This window comes from Octodon degus, unplaced genomic scaffold, assembly GCF_000260255.1.
Source record: "Octodon degus isolate 3935 unplaced genomic scaffold, OctDeg1.0 scaffold00018, whole genome shotgun sequence".
Lineage (NCBI taxonomy): Eukaryota > Metazoa > Chordata > Mammalia > Rodentia > Octodontidae > Octodon > Octodon degus.
The window spans coordinates 2,958,923-2,975,497 of NW_004524594.1; positions in this window are offsets into that span (position 1 = coordinate 2,958,923).

The following is a 16,575-nucleotide window of genomic DNA, read 5'->3' on the forward strand; positions in this document are numbered from 1 at the left end:
CAGCTCAGCCCACCAGGGGGCGCGGCTGGCTGGCATGTGGTGCTGGGGGATTGAACCGCGGTCCCTGTGCTTTGCCAAGCTTGTTCCAAGTAGATACTTTAGACCACTGAGCCATCTCTCCAGCCCCTCCTGTGCTTCTTTTAAAATCCCAGGATAGCCTTTTGTGGGTGCGTCAAGTGAGAGAAGGGAGCACCATGCAGGCCTTGGGCACATTCTGGGAATACAAGGTGGTGGGGGGCTGCCTACCCACCCCAAAGTACCGCATACCGCCTCTCTCCCGCATGCAGATTTTCGCACCCAACCATGGCGTCACCAAGTCCCATTTCTGATACTTCGTGTCCCAGCTGAAGAAGATGAAGAAATCTTCAGGGGAGATTGTCTACTGTCGGCAGCTCCTTGAGAAGTCTTCGCTGCAGGTGAAGAACTTCGGCATCTGGCTGTGCTATGACTCCCACAGTGACACCCACAACATGTACTGGGAGGGGCCGGCCAAATAGCTCAGCGGATTAAAATGCGTGCAAGCAGGTGCAGGGCCTGGGCCAGCTGTGCCCGCCCTGCCCCCGGGATTATACTGAGGCGGCAATTGAGAGTAGGTGTGGTGGCGCGCCTGTAATCCCAGCACTTGGGAGGCTGTAAACAGGTGGATCACTATGAGTCTGATCTACTAGTGAGACCCTGAACACCCTGTAGACCCTTGCCTTTAAAAAAAAAAAAAAATGTACTGGGAGCCCCCGGACCTGACCACAGCAGGCGCTGTTGCCCAGGCAACAAGCCCGCGCGCCCGCTCCATTCCAGTTCATGAAAGTGGAGGAGATCACAGCCAGCAAGTGCTGCTGGCCCGCTGTCAAGCAGTTGCATGCCTCCAAGACCAAGTTTCAGCTGCCCCACCAGGTCCTGCGTGGCCAGCACAAGCCCCGCTTCACCACCAAGAGGCCCAACACCTTCTCCTGGAGGCAGTGCCAAAAAACCTGGTGCTGCCCCACAACAAAAAAAAAAAAAAGGTTTTGCAATTTAAAATTCTTCACAAGAATGTGAGCACCATCTTTCTCTTCCATTTTTTCTTGAGCATTAAAAACTGAATTATCATATTGCCCCACTCCTGGCTGTGAATGCCGGCATGAAAACGGAAACCACACGAGCTCATCCCAAAGAGAAACGGAGTGCACCCTTGGTCATCGGGTGCTGGCAGGACGAAGGCAGAGGACTGGACCACTGAGGAATCATAGCCGCAGCGAGACTGGGAGGCTTCTGCCACCCCCAGGGACGGGAAGGGGACGTTTGGAGGAGGCGCTGCACAGAGCTGGCATCCAGACCTCTTCACCTGTGCCCTGTGCCCTGCGCTGGCCTCACGGAAACCCAGAGGGCGGCTCTGTGTGGCTGTCACCCAGACCCCCACGGACTTCATCTGTGGCTACCAGCACATTCTCCCTGAGTTTACAAACTAAATCGCAGCATCACCTGACTATCCTGAAACCTGAAGGCTTAACTTGTCAGAAACAAACAAAAAAACAATCACCACTACCAACTCTTTCATAAAAGAATTGGAAGAGAGGGAGGATATCGAAAAAAAAAAAATTGGTAGTACATGCAGTACCGTACACAGGCACGGAATGCAGCAGATGAAAGGCGAGGCTGCAGCAGCATTTGTTTCTTTGTTTCTGGTCACCAAGCCTCAGGTGATTTGTTTCTTTTCTTTGGCTGCACATGCCCCAAGCTTCCTTGAGCCCAAACTGCAGCTGGCTGTCGGACTCTGACCTCTGTTCCTGGAGTCTGAACTCCCAGCAATCCTGCCTGGCTTGGGCTTGCAAAAGGCTTTCATAAATTTTATCACTGAGGGGAGAAGACTTAAGAAATGTCCCCAGAAAGCCCCTATGCTTGGGGACAGCCCTCGTGTTGGACGGCAGCAGCCTATTAGATGACCAGAGTCTGTCCCAGGGGACAGCAGAGTTACCAGCTCTTGTGCTCTTTAGTTCAGAGGCTGAGACAGCACAATCCAAATCTGTCACCAGTGAAGGACCTCCAGGGTCCACTACCTGTCTCCATGAGAACCAAGACTCTCAAACAGGTAGTGAGCAGGTGGCTCAAAAGTGCAAGTGATGGGGCCGGGGAGATGGCTCAGCAGAATAAGTGCGTCCCTGGCAAGCACAAGGGCTTGAGTTCAATCCCGGGTTCCAGAAAAAAAAAAAAAAAAAGTGCAAGTGACCGTGAGGCTAAGAACACAGGAAGCCGCTTCCCCCTCCTGGCTCCCTGGCCCTGCTGCCTGCACCTGAGGGACACGGATAATACCAGAGCTCTCCCTGGGTTCTCGTCACCCTTTGCCCTGAAATGAGTTCCTAGGTCAGATGCTGTTTGGGGTGGGATGACAGGCATCCCCTAAGCCAGAGGTACGGTGTGGGCACAGAAGGCAAAGCATGCAGAACAGGGATGAGGCCAAAACTTGAGACCAGGTCAGGCTGGCGTGGGGAGCAAGAGGGTGCAGGGCGAGATACGCTTCCTCTGCTGCAGCAGAAAGTCAAAGACAGCTGGACTTCAAGAGACCAAGATGGCGTGTGTCCTGAGGGTTTCTTGGAACTAGGGAAATGACAGGTGAGCTCTGTCCCAGACCTCTGTCACCCCCCCCACACACACACACACACTGACCTTCCTACCATGGGGCGGAGACCCTGCCAGTTCCCAGGCCTTGATCCTAGGATAGGGCAAGAGGAAGCTTCCAGGGAGACATCTGACATCAGGAAAGTAGAACTTTGAGCCAGGTATGGCGGTGCACTCCTGTAATCCCGGCACTCTGGGAGGCTGAGGCAGGAGGATGGCAAGTCCAAGGCCAGCCTAGAGCATTCTGGATTCGATCCCCAGTACCTCCTAAGAAAGGCAACACTTTGATTAAACAAAATCATGGAAAAGAAGATTCTTACCCTTAGATTCAGCTCTGCACAGCTGTCTCACCCAGGGTTACTGCTGACCTCGGACCCGATTCTGCGGTTTCTGAGCAAATCTGCGGGGCGCCTGCGGTTCAGAGCTCTCTGCTGCCATCTTCTGGAAAATCGGAGGAACGCCGTTCCCTGTATAACCTGCGGGTGGTGTGCGAATACCCCCAACCTCATGCGGAAGCGTCCCAGCTCTGGGGCTCGCCTGAGGGCCTTCTGTCCCAGCGCCCTCAGATGAAGACGCTGCTCCGGGGCGGCCACCATGACATGGCGGGTGTCCCTGGGCACTGTCACCCTTACCATAGGCCAGGGAACGACCTGGGCGACACAGCCACCAGACACAGGACCCTGTGTGTAGCTTCTGGGATCCTCCTCCAGCCAGGCCCCAAGGAAGACGGGTTCAGTAGAAATTTCTCAAAATCCCACTGGGCTCTTGTGACACTATCGGAATCTGCCACCAGCCCCTACACTCTCGGGGCAATTCCTGCCAGAGTTAGGGGCGGCGGATGGGTGATTACGGTGCCTGCGCCGAGAGCAGGGCTCACAGGCAGGGGGACATCCACCTGCCCAGGCTGCTGCGGCCCCACTCACAGTGGAACAGTGACTTGGACTAGGGAAATGACAGGTGAGCTCTGTCCCTGTCCCTCTCCCAGGCCCCTCTCATCCCCCCCGCCACACACACACACACACACACACACACACACACTGACCTTCCTACCATGGGGCAGAGACCCCACCAGTTCCCAGGCCTTGATCTTAGGATAGGACAAGAGGAAGCTTCCAGGGAGACATTTGACATCAGACAGATAGAACTTTCTGGCGTCCCCCCCTTTCCTGTTTCCCCTTCATCAGCTTGTGCTTGCATGCATGTGGGGATGGGGAGCTCACTACCTGATGAAGCAGACTCTGCTTGCTCTGGAAAGGTCTGACTAGATAGTGCTCCTCACACCCTGCCAAACCCCCCTGCTTCCAGCTGGCCATAATTCAGCCTTTGTCCTGGTACCTGGCTCGTACAGCTCAGGGAAACCCAGGGAGTGTGTGGGCACAGGCGTGTGAATGATGCCACCAGGGTTCTGCTGCCTCTAGGCTCCTCTTTCCCACCAACCTCACCATTTTCCTTCCCAGGCACGGTGTGGGCAGGGATCACCATCTCTCCAAAACTTCTGTCCCAGCCAGAGCAGCGTGTCCCTCTTCAGGTCCTGGGCACTCACCAGTGTGAAGTGTGACTTCGAAGTTGGTGGGCACTGGAGGCAGCCCGTGGTGGAGACGCATGCAGACATTCTAACAACCAGGACAGCCAGCCTAGCTGACAGCGAGCCTCAGGCCTGGGCTCAGCCAACAAGGTTAAGACTTGAATCTAGCTGTGTTAACTGCGCAGCTATTATGTGCCAGGACAACACCAGGGCCTTTTGTATGTCATCTGAGGTAATTTGCACACCATCACACCAACCTGCTAACAGGCATTGAGATTATAGAGGAAAACCAGGCATGGTGGCCCAGGCCTGCAATACTAGCTCTTGGAAGGCTGAGGCAGGAAGATTGCTCCACATTCAATGACAGCTTGGCCTATATAGTGAGTTCAAGTCTAGCCTGAAGTACATAGCGAGATCCTGTCTCAAAAAACCAGAAAGAGAGACAAAGACAGAGACAGAGACAGAGAGAGACAGACAGAGAGCTCAAAACGGGGAAGTCAGCAAATAAATCCAATAGGGGGTATTCCCTTAAAGGAAGGGAGGAGGACTGCGGACAGTGGTTCTTGTCCTTTCTGTCCACATTAAGCACCACCTAGAATCACTCTTTACAGTCTCATGGGCAAAGCCTCCACGTGCGTGTGGGGGCAAGGTCCAGGGGCCACCTTATTAATTTCAAGCCTGCCCTGAGAAAGACTATGACTGAACTGTAGTCAATCCATTTCACCTGCAGGACCGCACACCTCGAAGCTCTAAGGGTGGAGCCCCAACCTTGCCCCTGGGCCCTGGGAGTGCTCATCCACGTCCCACTGCCGTCCTCGGCGTCCCTGGCCACCTGGTGACCCACTGTCGAGCAGCTAGCTGCCTGCATCGAGCTGCGCACACCTCAAGAGCCCTTCCCTGGGGTCAGGCCTTGCAAAGTGTCTGCCCCTTGCCTGGCTCTCCGGGATTAGTCGCTCTTTGGAACCCGGCGCCATCTGGTGACCACACGCAGGAAGTGCATGAAAGGACCACGAGGGTCAGCGTCGGGACAAAGACCACGAGGCCCACCAGACCTGGGGGGAGGATGCCACCATCACCCCCACCCAGGTCTGTCATCGGGGCCGAGTGTCACAGCTAAGGTGTTCCTGCAGTGCCCGCACCCACCGCCGGCCTACACCCCAGGAGATCATGACACAGGGTAGTCACGTGCACTCAGTTATGGGTAGCCTGCAGCACAGCAAGGGGACCAGATCATTCAGACAGCGACAGAGCAACAAACAGAATGAAAGGGACATCAAGGAGCAAGAAGCCGCCCATGCACCCTGCTCACCCCAGAGATGCAGGGTCCCCAAGGGGAACCGCTGTGTGACACATGGCAGGAGGCTGAACAGGTGGCCCCTGCCTCTGCAGACATGGCCAGCGTGGGCCTGAGACAGGCAAGATGGTGGGGAAGCATGACGCTGCGCCAACATCCGCCCGACCCCGGCCCCTCCACGTCTCTGGCTCCTCTTCCCCAAGGTCCAAATGACCACAAAAGGTAAACATATTGAATGGATCCAGAGCTTCAAGGCAGTCGGGACACCACAAGGAAAGACACAAAAGAGGACCCGCAAAACTGCTTCAGAAGGTGACAAGGTCAGTGGGTTCAAAACAAAAGGGAAGTTTTGGGGGAAATGAACAATAACATGTTTTCACCGTAATTAATTTTTTTAAATTAATATTCACCATATTTTCGATCATAGCACTACTTTAATGTTGGGGTTAATAGCATTTTAACTACAAAGAAATAGAGGCTCAGGGAGGGGCTGGGAGTGACACGAAGCCCCGCCCAGCACCAAGATCAGTCTGTCTCAGCACGGGGCCAGTCCGGTAGGCGCGGTTATTTCTTCTTGTCCCCTGACCCCTCCTCTGCGCCCTCAGCCCGTACCTGGCCACCTGGGGTCATTTGTAGTTCTACCACCAGATGGCGCCAAAAGACCACCTGTTCTGCCTTCTGAAGTCCCCGGCATCAGTCAACCCAGCCAGGCTTGTTCAGCGGCCACCACCCCAAAAAGCCTCCCCTGACACTTCGCTGTCCCCTGTGCGGGACAGGCTCCAGTTCCCTGACCACTGTGTGTCGTGGGGTTAAGGGACAGGAAGAGAGGGGACAAGGTCGAAGGCCTCGGCTTACTGAGAGGATATGGGACTTCCCATCCCCCTCCTGGGAGCCTCCAGATGGCTGGGGCAGTGCCCTGGTTGGGCCCGGTCACCTGTGCCAGCCCAGGGCGAGCACGGGGATGCTGAGTTGACATCTGACATCTGCCTGTGCCCACCTGGACAGTTGGCCTTGCTGGATGGGGAGCAGGTGGCCATCTGGGACCCTGGAGGCAGCTCATAGGACTCTGCCAGCTCGGCACCAGGCTGCCGTGGCTTGGCGCACCTCGGCCGAGCCTGAGGCAGCCAGAAACTCCCTGGCCAGAGCGCCGTCACACAAGGGACCCCCTCAGCCACAAGGCTGGGAGACGGCAGAAAGACGCTGGCTTCTGGGCTGCAGCCCAATTGGGTCCCCACCCTTGCAGATATGCGCTGTGCCCGGGAAGCTGTGGGAGCCGGCTGAGCTCTTAGCATTGGGAGTGGGACAGACGTCCTGGAACTGAACTCCTGGGCCCCTTACTGCCTGCGTGGCTGTGGCCAATGCTTAAACTTTGAAGTTGCCTCATCTAAGAAACGGGAAGAAAAACAGTTTGGTCACTGTGGACGGGGCGTGGGAGAAAACGTCCAGAGTGTTGGCCCATAGTAAGTGTTCAATAAAAGACAGCTTCATTATGGCCAGGGCAAAGTGCCCACCCTACTAAGAAAGGGCCTGGCAGGTTGAGGGCAGGAAGTTGTTGATTGGTTGGTGAGTATGCAAATAAACTCTGTGAGACCACCACACCATAGACCTATAGAGAAGAAGGCCATTGTTCAGGGCTGTCTCACTAACCAATCAGCAGCAGCGAGTGAGGCACACCTCTAGGTGGGCGTGACCTTCCTGGGGAAGGGGGTGGAGAAAAGAGGAGGATGAAGGAAGATTGACAGCTCTGGGTTGTCAGTCAGGAGACCTGGGCTCCAGACTGGCTCTGAGCAGGTTGTGGCAGGCTGGTTTGAGTTCCTTCCTGTGTGACACAGGCATGGCCCCTCTGCCTGTCATCCTCAGTGGGGATCTGTCAGGGTCAGGCAAGCTGATGGAGAGGGCAGTGGTTGGAAAGGTGCCAAAGGGTCTCAGCCGTTGGAATATTCAGAGCAGTTCTCAATCTGCAAGCTGAGGCCCTTTTAATATTCAGACCTTCAAATTCTGCCTTGTCCTTTGGATGGAAAAGGTTTTTAAGTTAACCGATGCCTTTACCTTATCAGAAAGTGGGATCAATGTACGTTGATGCCTTCAGAATCCACGGAATGTGCTGGGGGTGCAGCCTAGCGGTGCAGCCACTCCTGGGTTTGGTCCCTGGCACCAACGAAATAAATAAATACCACCAAATGATGCCGATGGCTTTACAGAAGATAAAGCTGGTCCTTCTCTACACAGAAAACCTTTCCCTGCCTCTGCAGAGCTCTGAAATCAGCTCATGCTGCCAGCTTAGTTACTGTGCAGGCTTTGGGGGCCCCTGACTTCCCTTTTTCCCACCTCCTACTGCCCACACCCTCTGAGTGGCCCTGTGTCACACCAAATCGGGACACTACCTTCCTCAGGCTATGCACAAGTGATCCAGTGGTCCCTAGCCCAGCTTCGCTCCACAGGAAGTCTCCGATAGCCCTCAGGCATCATCGTGTGCTTCCCACTCCTCCTCTAGTCTCGGAGCAGTTAGAACCGAGGATTCCAGAACCCGAACACTGGCTGCACATGCCAGCTCTGCCCATTACTGAAGCCTCCAGCAGGTCACCTGGCCTGATGTCCCCACCTGCACAATGGCACTCCCAGTGGTAGGAACCCATTTGCTCCTCACCGGCAGCTAGCAGCCCAGCCCTGGCACACAGCAAGCCCTCAGTAAGTGGGAGCTATTTTCCTTGTCTACCTTGTCAATTGTTTGGTGGGCTTCGGGCTCCTCCTCCAACCCCAAGTTTTCCTGGGGTAGGCAGGGCCTCCCTTTGTTCATCTGCCTCCTTCCTTTCCTGAGGTCTGGGGCAGAGTTCCCGTGTCTCAGGAGCAGCCTAAGGCGTGGATGGTTGCCAAGTCCCAAAAGGCTGGGAGGGGGCACTGCACGGGTGCCTGAGCGCTCAGCACTGTGCTAATAACCTCGGTGCCTGAACAGCCGGCGGGCCACCTGGGGACAGGTGGGCAAGGCCAGCCCTTGCGTTCGTTGGTCTTGTCACCGTCTGGTACCCTGAGGTGGGTGCTATCCCAAACCCCCGGCAAAGCCGTGGTGCTGTCCATGGTGCTGAAAAGCACGGTGAAGTGACTAACTCCTCCGCCCGAGATGGGCGCTGAAGTGGCGGGATTCGCTGCAGGGCAGCCAGCGATGGGTTTCTCATCTCTGATCTCAGCCAGCACATTCTGTGCTGACATTTTCCTGGCACCGTCACGGATGACGTGATGTTGTCTGTGTAGCTCTTTCCCCTGCCTTCCAGATTCCTCGCACAACTGTCATATCAGCAGCTCTCCTCCCCGCCTGCCACCACAGGCGTCTCCAAACTCCAGCGTGCCACCCAGGGATGTGGGGTGCAGGGCCCAGAACACAAGCTGCATCCTCAGCTCCCAGCTATGTTTTCTGAGCCCATCGAGTGGGGTTGAGAATAAATCCCGATCCTGTGCACACACAGAGTCTGATGGTTTGAGTACATGGGCAGACACCTGAGTTCAAATTCCACCATTTTTGTATGAGGTTGGGGACTCCTTCCCCTCTGCCTCAGTTGCCTCATCTCTTCCATGGGACTGCTGATAGTATTTTTATGAAATAGTTGTGAACAGACAGTGAGGCAATCTAAGTAAAGGTGCTGATAAGTCTAAAACTGGCATCTAAAACGTTAGAATGTCAATGTCGGAGGAGACCTTTTCTGTCTGCATAGAAATGAACTGGGGTCACGTGGCCAGCAAATGCAAGCACTCAGGGCAGAGGAGGGGCTTCCTGTGTGTGAGCCGTTGAGGGCTTAGCCTAGCAGAGTGTCATCTTAGAGGTCTAGGACTGCCCAAGATGGGGCAGAGGTGTTTCCCAGTGACAGATGTCATCAAAACTATGGTGAGTGTTTCCAATTTTAAAATATTTATTATAGGACTAAATGTATTGCCATGACATCCCTTCTGGCTCTCCCCACTCAATGCAGTCACGCTGACCCCATAACTCTTGCCATTTTCCTCAGCAGCTCTGGATGTTCTCTTTCATGCGTGTCTACTCTCCTGACTGCCTTGATGTCCTGAACTAATTCAGAACATTTGCTTGAGTCCAGGGCAGAGCCAGAACTCACACAGGGCCAGATCTGGTGAACAGGGCAGAGGAGGGCACCGTCATTATTTTTATGAGCCTGTCTGTCCTGTAGATGGCACTCAGCTAAGCATTCGCTGAATTTTTGTTCATTCTTTCTAAAGACCCTCAGAAAAGAGGGTTCGAGAGCCAGTTCAGAAAGGGGCAAGAATGCTGGGATAAGTGATCTTGAAGTTAGAGGAGAGATTATGAAAAGGAACAATGCGATCATTTGCCTAGAGGGCCCAGGGTGTTCTGGGCACAAAGTAGGTCCTCAGTAAATAACAATCCCCTCTGTTCTGCCATCCCTGCTAGTATTATCCACCAAGTACTTATTGAACACCTAGTAGGTGCCAGGTGCTAAGATCTGGAGACCTGCTCTCCCAGTTTGCACTTTACTGGGAGAAGTCGGGGGTGGGGGCAGACAATAAACTAGAGAATTGTGCTACCAGGAAACACTCTAAAAGACTTTCAAACTAGTGAAGTGTAGTGGTTCATCCCTGTAATCCTAGCACTATGGGAGGCTGAGACAGGAGAGTCTCAAGTTTGAGTCCAGCCTAGGCAATTTAGAGACTCAGGAAGACCCTGTCTCAAATAAATAAATAAATAAATAAATAAATAAATAAATAAATAAAAAGGGCAGGGGAAGTAGCTCAGTGCAAAGGCTCAGAGGGCTCAATCCTTAGCTACACACAGACACAGAGACATATTCCAACACCATCAACAACAACAAAACAATGAAAACCTTCCACTTTACAGTGATGAGGAAGAGCAGGTGGCAACACTTGGCAGGGCCTTTCTCAGGAGCTAAAAGCAAGCAGAGACCTGAGGAAGAGCAGTCCAGGCAGAGGAAACAGCAAGTTCACAGATCCTGGGCAGACATGAGCCCAGGGCCTGGAGAGGACGCCGGTGTGGCTGAGCTGAGAGGGCCTCAGAGACCAGAGGGAGCACCCTGAGGGGCTGGCCAGGCGCTGTGGCCTCCAGCTGTTGGTGACATTTCTAACTTCCAGGCTCTTGTCTGTCTGCGAAGTTAATTTGCCAGATAGGACCTTTTACCCGGCTTTACTCTTTGTCCTGAATTCTGGCCTAAAATTGGCATAGGCAGGGTCCTCGAGAGACCCCGTAAATAAAGAACTTTCATCGTTCAAGTGGATCAGTCAACGCCCAGGTTCGCCAGCATCACTCCGTGAGTGCCCACCTGAGTTCCACGTAGTGCTGGATGAGCTGCCGTGAGCACGTGTTTGCACAGCAAGGCTCTACTGGGTGGGGGCGCAGGGGCCTGGCTGATGGACAGAGAGTCGACACGGCTCTCTGAAGAGGAGGAGGAGCGATTTAATTGGTCTTTCAAGGTGAGTGAATCAGTAAAAGTTCCTGCTGTCCAGAGACACCGTTCTAAAAGATGTCTCCTCATTGTTTGTGGCCCACCAGGTGATTGAGGTCAAGTTACGCTGCAGACTGTTCAAATATTATCATTCAGTAGCGCTGGGCAATGAACCTAGGGCCTTCACACTGAGCTACCTCCCCAGCCCTTTTTATTGTTTTATTTCAAGACAGAGTCGCACTAAAGCAGCAAAAGTGCCTGGGTTGGGCTTGAACTTGAAACCTTCCTGCCTCAGCCTCTCCGAATGTTGGAATGACAGGTGTGTGCCACCACACCCAGCTGAGGCTGATTAAGCTCCACGTGGCTGACACGATCGTTCTGCCCGAAAAATTTTGTCCTTGTGGGTCTGGACCTATGATAGTGATGCCAGAAAAGAGGGGACAGAGAAAGAGAAATGCACACCAGCTCTCATAGGTATCAGTGCAGCTAAGGCTGTGTTTTATTTAGCAAAAGCGGCCCTGGAAGGCAACACTGAGAAGGGTCACCGCAGCCCCGCCAACGGCGCCATCTAGAGGACACCCGGAGAAAACCCCTGGCTGCGTTCTCCTGGGGCCTCAGAATGGAGCAGTATTCAAGGCTTCTAAGATCGGGCAAACACCTGCAGGGCTACGAAGGCTGATGTTGTATTGCGCCCAGAGGTTTATTTTATTGTTCCTTGTCTCAAAATCAGTGGCTTAAACAAATTAATTCTTCTTCACTCCAATAAACAAGGAAAAATAAGTAAGCCTTCCAGCACAGCACGGATCACCAGGGACCAGGCTGTGTTCTCATCTTCTCGCTCTCCCCAGCTTGTGTTATGGCTTGTGTCTAGCTGTCCCCCCAAAGCCTCATGCAGTCATGGGGTGGACTTCTAGGCTTTGTGATTAATTCATGATCCAAGGCTGGGATTATGCGTGTGAGTGCTACACCCAGCCTGAGGCAAATAGCCTGAAGGTAACATCGGAGAGACAGAGAGACAGACTGGCTCTCCGCAGCCATTGTTGCTGCCTCTCCCCCCTTTTGCTCTTGCTCTTTGCCGCTGCCATGAAAGGTTGCCCTCTGCCGTGTGCCACTCTGCCTTGGAGCCAGCTGAGTATGGACTGAAACCTCCAGTAACTGCGAGCTAAATAAACCCTTCCTTCCCTAATTTTGAGTGTCGGGTTTTTGAGAAAAATAACTGAGACAGCATGAGACTTCAAGCTCATGGAGCAAGCCGGCTGCCACTGCTGCAGCCATCATGTGTGCATTCCAGAGAAGAAAGCAGACGGGCTGAAAAAGAGCATGCCCTCAGGATTGTAGTTTTATTGCTTTGGCCAGTCACCTGGCCATACCTAACTGCAAAGGATGCTGGGAAGTGTAGTTTTTATTCTGATCAGCCTTGTACCTGGAGGACCTCTCATCAGGAAGAAGGGGAGAGCAGATGATGGGGGCAGCTGGACATCGCCGCCACAGTGATGGGTCAGGGCTGCAGCAAGCGCAGTTGTGCTCTGGGGAGAGGCTGGAGGGGTTAGGGCAGCTGCAATGGTGGGGGCTGAGGCTCCTCTTCCCCTACACACTGTCACAACAGGCAGCAGTCACCTCCTCCCAGGAGGCAGCAGGTGACCTGACCCCACGCAGCTCCCACTGTGCCCAGAGTGGCCGCGGCAGCCCCAACTGCGGGCCAGGTGGGTGGCTGCAGGTAGCAGGACTTCCTGTGGTCCCATTGGGAGCCTGAGCTGCAGGGCCCCTCCTCAGGGGCCCTCAGGCTCCATGCCTCTACCTCCCCTCTGCCTCTCTACACCGCCTTCCCTTCCCAGCTGCCAGCTGCCTGTCCCTCCTCCCACCTGCCTCCCCCACCAGGCTCACCCCCTCCCCACCCTTTTGGCCCCCTCACAGCCCATGTCACCTTGGGACCAGCACTATCAGACCCAGAGAGATGGCATTGCTGGGAAACTCGCAGCGAGGGATCCTCCTGCCTCAGCCTGCCATACCGTGCTGGCTCCCCAAACTGCTGACCCAACTCTCGGCTGCTGGGAGCAGGCACGCAGGGTGCTCTGGGGACTTTGCCAAGACCTTCTGCATCTCCACCGAGCACTCAGCTCCTCGGTGTGGCTCTGCCTAAAAGCCTTTAAATAGCGCCCTGTTGCTCCCTGACAGCCACACGCCCCACGATCACACCTACACTTGAGTACCCAGAACACATGAGGCCTCCCACATGGCTGCGGGAGGAGTGGGGACGCAGACACGAGGGTGGGTAGGGGTGGAGGGCCTCCATGAGGGTGGGTGGGGGTGCAGGGCCTCCAAAGCCCTGCCCTGGCCTGCACACTGTGTGTCCCACATGCTCCGCAGCCCATGGCGCTGATTAACACCAGGATGGCAGGCTGAGGCTGCTCTCCACGTGAGACCCAGGCCAACTAGGGTGCCTTCCTGGGCAGCATTGAGGGCACCCTGGGCTGGCCTCTTCCTGGGGCCTGCAGCAGACCCTTCCTGGCTTTTTCTTCCTGCAGTGCACCCCTGGAACTGTGGGTGGCAGCTCCAAGCCCCAGGTTTGAGCTAGGCAGGGCCACAGGGTAGGGGATGCAGGGCTTTGCAGGCATCAGGGACATTTCCTGGCTGCGGGGTGAGCTGCGAGCCTTCATTCGTCTCTTCTGTTACGAGTCAACAGATTCTTTTAAATGTGCATACATTAGTAAAGGATTTATATGTGTGTTTCACAATAAAAAGTAAAAATAAAAAAATAATACGAAGAGAGAAAGCAAACAGAAGCCACATTCCCACGGTCCGCCCTGCTGGGGGAGCTCAAGCTGGTTCCTGCCACCCAACGCAGAAGAGCCAGAGCACTGGGCTTGGTCCTAGGCTGGAGTAGGTCTCTGGGGAGAAGGGGGCCCTGCCCACCCACCTGAACTGCTGACCTCAGCCTCGGCTCTCCTCCCCTGGGAAGAGAAGGGCAGTTTGAACACTTTGCCTAGAGCCGGGATTGCCTTAAATGGTTGAGTTTTCTAAACTGTACACAGTTCCTCCATCTGCCCAGGCTCCTGGGCTCCTTCATCAGTCAGCAGGTGGGTGGGGGTGGTGGGCATCCAGGGGCAGGTCCCTGGCAGCCTGGGGACCCCTCCTCCCTGCTACTGCAGGGCAAAGAAGGAGGCATGGGCAGGGAGGCGGGGCACACACCGCAGGCTGCATTCCCAGAGCAGCACGAGGCATGATCCGCACCCCCTTGCTTGCATTTCCCTGAAGTCCTTCCCTGCTCCGCCAGGCCCCTGCTGGATGATGGCCCTTCCGCCCAGGACACTGCTCTCGGGTTCCTCTAGTGGCAGCACCTTCTCAGTCTTCAGGAAGACCTCTTTCTCCTGAGGGGGCTGGTGCCAGATACCAGCACTAAGGGTGCGAACACACAGTCCCTTCACCTGCCCACACCTGCCCACCTGCCCCATCCCCACCCATCTCCTTTCCACCCAAGCCCGTCGACTGGCTGAAGCGCACCTATTCCAACAGGGACAATTGTAAATTTCCTTCCCTGTGCAATCGACTATACCTTCATGCAGGAATTTTCTTTCTTTTCACTTTGGCAGCTACATCGAAACACCAGGGGCTAATTTTTAAATTGCATTTCCCTAGCTGGACATGGTGGCCTGTGCTGCGTGTAGTCCCAGCTACTCAAGAGGCTGAGGTAGGAGTGTCGAGTTTGGCTCAATTTAGCACCCTAGCAAGATCCTGTCTCAAAAATATAAAAAGGGCTGGGATAGTAGCTGAGGGGTGGAGCACTGACCTAGTGTTCCTGAGGCCCTGGTTCAACCCCTAGCTACACAGACGCACATGCACTGACTAATTGAAATTTTATTTTCCTAAATTATTTGACACGGCCACTTCCTTAGCATGTGAAGCCTACTTTCTTCAGCACATTAATCATAGCCAAGTCAAATACTTGAGAAGTATTTCTGAAACATATTCACGCCAGAAAATGTCTTGTTTAACCAAAAGAATAAACTTTTCGTCAATGGAGCTTAGTATTATTTTTAACAGGCATGACCTTTGGCTTCTGAACTTTGTAAGCTTGCAGCTTATAAATATGAAACAGATTTGTTTTTAGATGAACTTGAAATAGAACAACTTCGACTTGGTCAATGAGAAACTTGAAATTTGGGAGTAGGCGGCTAATTCTGTTTTCCTTCTCTTGGTTTTTATCGCCAAGAAAACCAGTACGAGATTTTCTGCTTTCGAATTTCCCAGCAGATTTATACATTTAGCACAGTGTTATTTATGGGGAGGCATCAGAGGGAAATAATCTCTGGCTTAACAGAAGAAAGGTCAGCAGACGTCACTCGCTGGAAAGTCTTCCCACGCGCATGCGCAGCGCCTGGACTCCTCAGAGCCTGAGCGCCCTCAGAGATCGGCTCTTGTCCCCGAACCTCTCTAGTTTCCACGTGAAACCTGCCATGTGCCCTGCCTGCTGGCCTTCGCACATGTGCTCCTGGCTCGCTCACCTGCCCTACCCTTATTGGTCAGCTTCTCTTCGCACAAGTGTGAGTTGCTTCCTCTAGGAAGAGTTCCCTCGTGGAATGATGTGAGTTCCTTTTTTAAAAAAATGAATTTAGTACAGGGTCTCACTACACAGACGAGATTCATAATGATCCTCCTGTTTTCAGCTTCTCAAGCGCTGGGATTACAAGCACACGCCACCACGCCCCGTCTCCTGCGCCATCTCAGCGTGCCCTGGGGGTGGGGCCAGCACAGGCACAGCAGGCGGGATCGAACCCCTGCCCCTGCGCCTGCCTAAGGAGGCATGTGAGTAAATTCTTGCTTCTTGGATATTCCCAACTATTCCCCATCCTGATGCTCGGCCCACTGCGTGGTCTTGGACGTGCCTGCTCTTCTGTCTCTGCTGCTAGACTACACCCTCGGAGAGGGCAGGAGCTATGCGTGTACATGTGCTCATTTCCGGATCCGTAGAGTCCTCCATGATGTCTGATCCATGCCAGGTGCTAATCAGCGCCAGGTGGATGAGGAACGCTCAGCCAGAATTTGATTGAGCTGCACCAACTGTGGCAGCACAGCATTCACCGCCCATTAGTCAGGCTTTTGGATGGGTTCCTCTTAGACAATAATTTGACCAATCAACTCCCCCAGGTAGTTTCATCCATCCACCCACCCATCCATATACCCATCCACTCGTCCATCTACCCATCCATCCACCCATCTGCCCATCCATCCACCCATCTATCCATTCATCCATCCATCTGCCCACCCACCCATCCATCCACTCATCTACCCATCCATCCAACCAACCATCCATCCATCCACTCATCTACCCATCCGTCCATCCATCCATCCATGTATCCATCTGTCTATCCACCCATCCATCCACCCATCTATCCATCCATCCATCCATGCATCCATCTATCCGTCTGCCCACCCACCCACCCATCCACTCATCTATCCATCCATTCATCCATCCATCCACCCATCTACCAGTCCATTCATCCATCCATCCATTCATCCATCCATCCACCCATCCATCCATCTATCCCTGTGGATAGGAGGAAACTGAGAGGTCGTAGCTGAGGAAGCCACAGTGAAAGCTAAATCCCAGAATTTCTGATGGTAATAGGTGAGGTGCATGATGAAAGTTTCAGAAGGGCAGAGCCACACTGTGGGTGCACCTAGTCAGGGAGAAGGGCTGGGCTGGAAGTGTGTTGGCCTGTAGGAGCAAAAGCATTTCGAGCCTC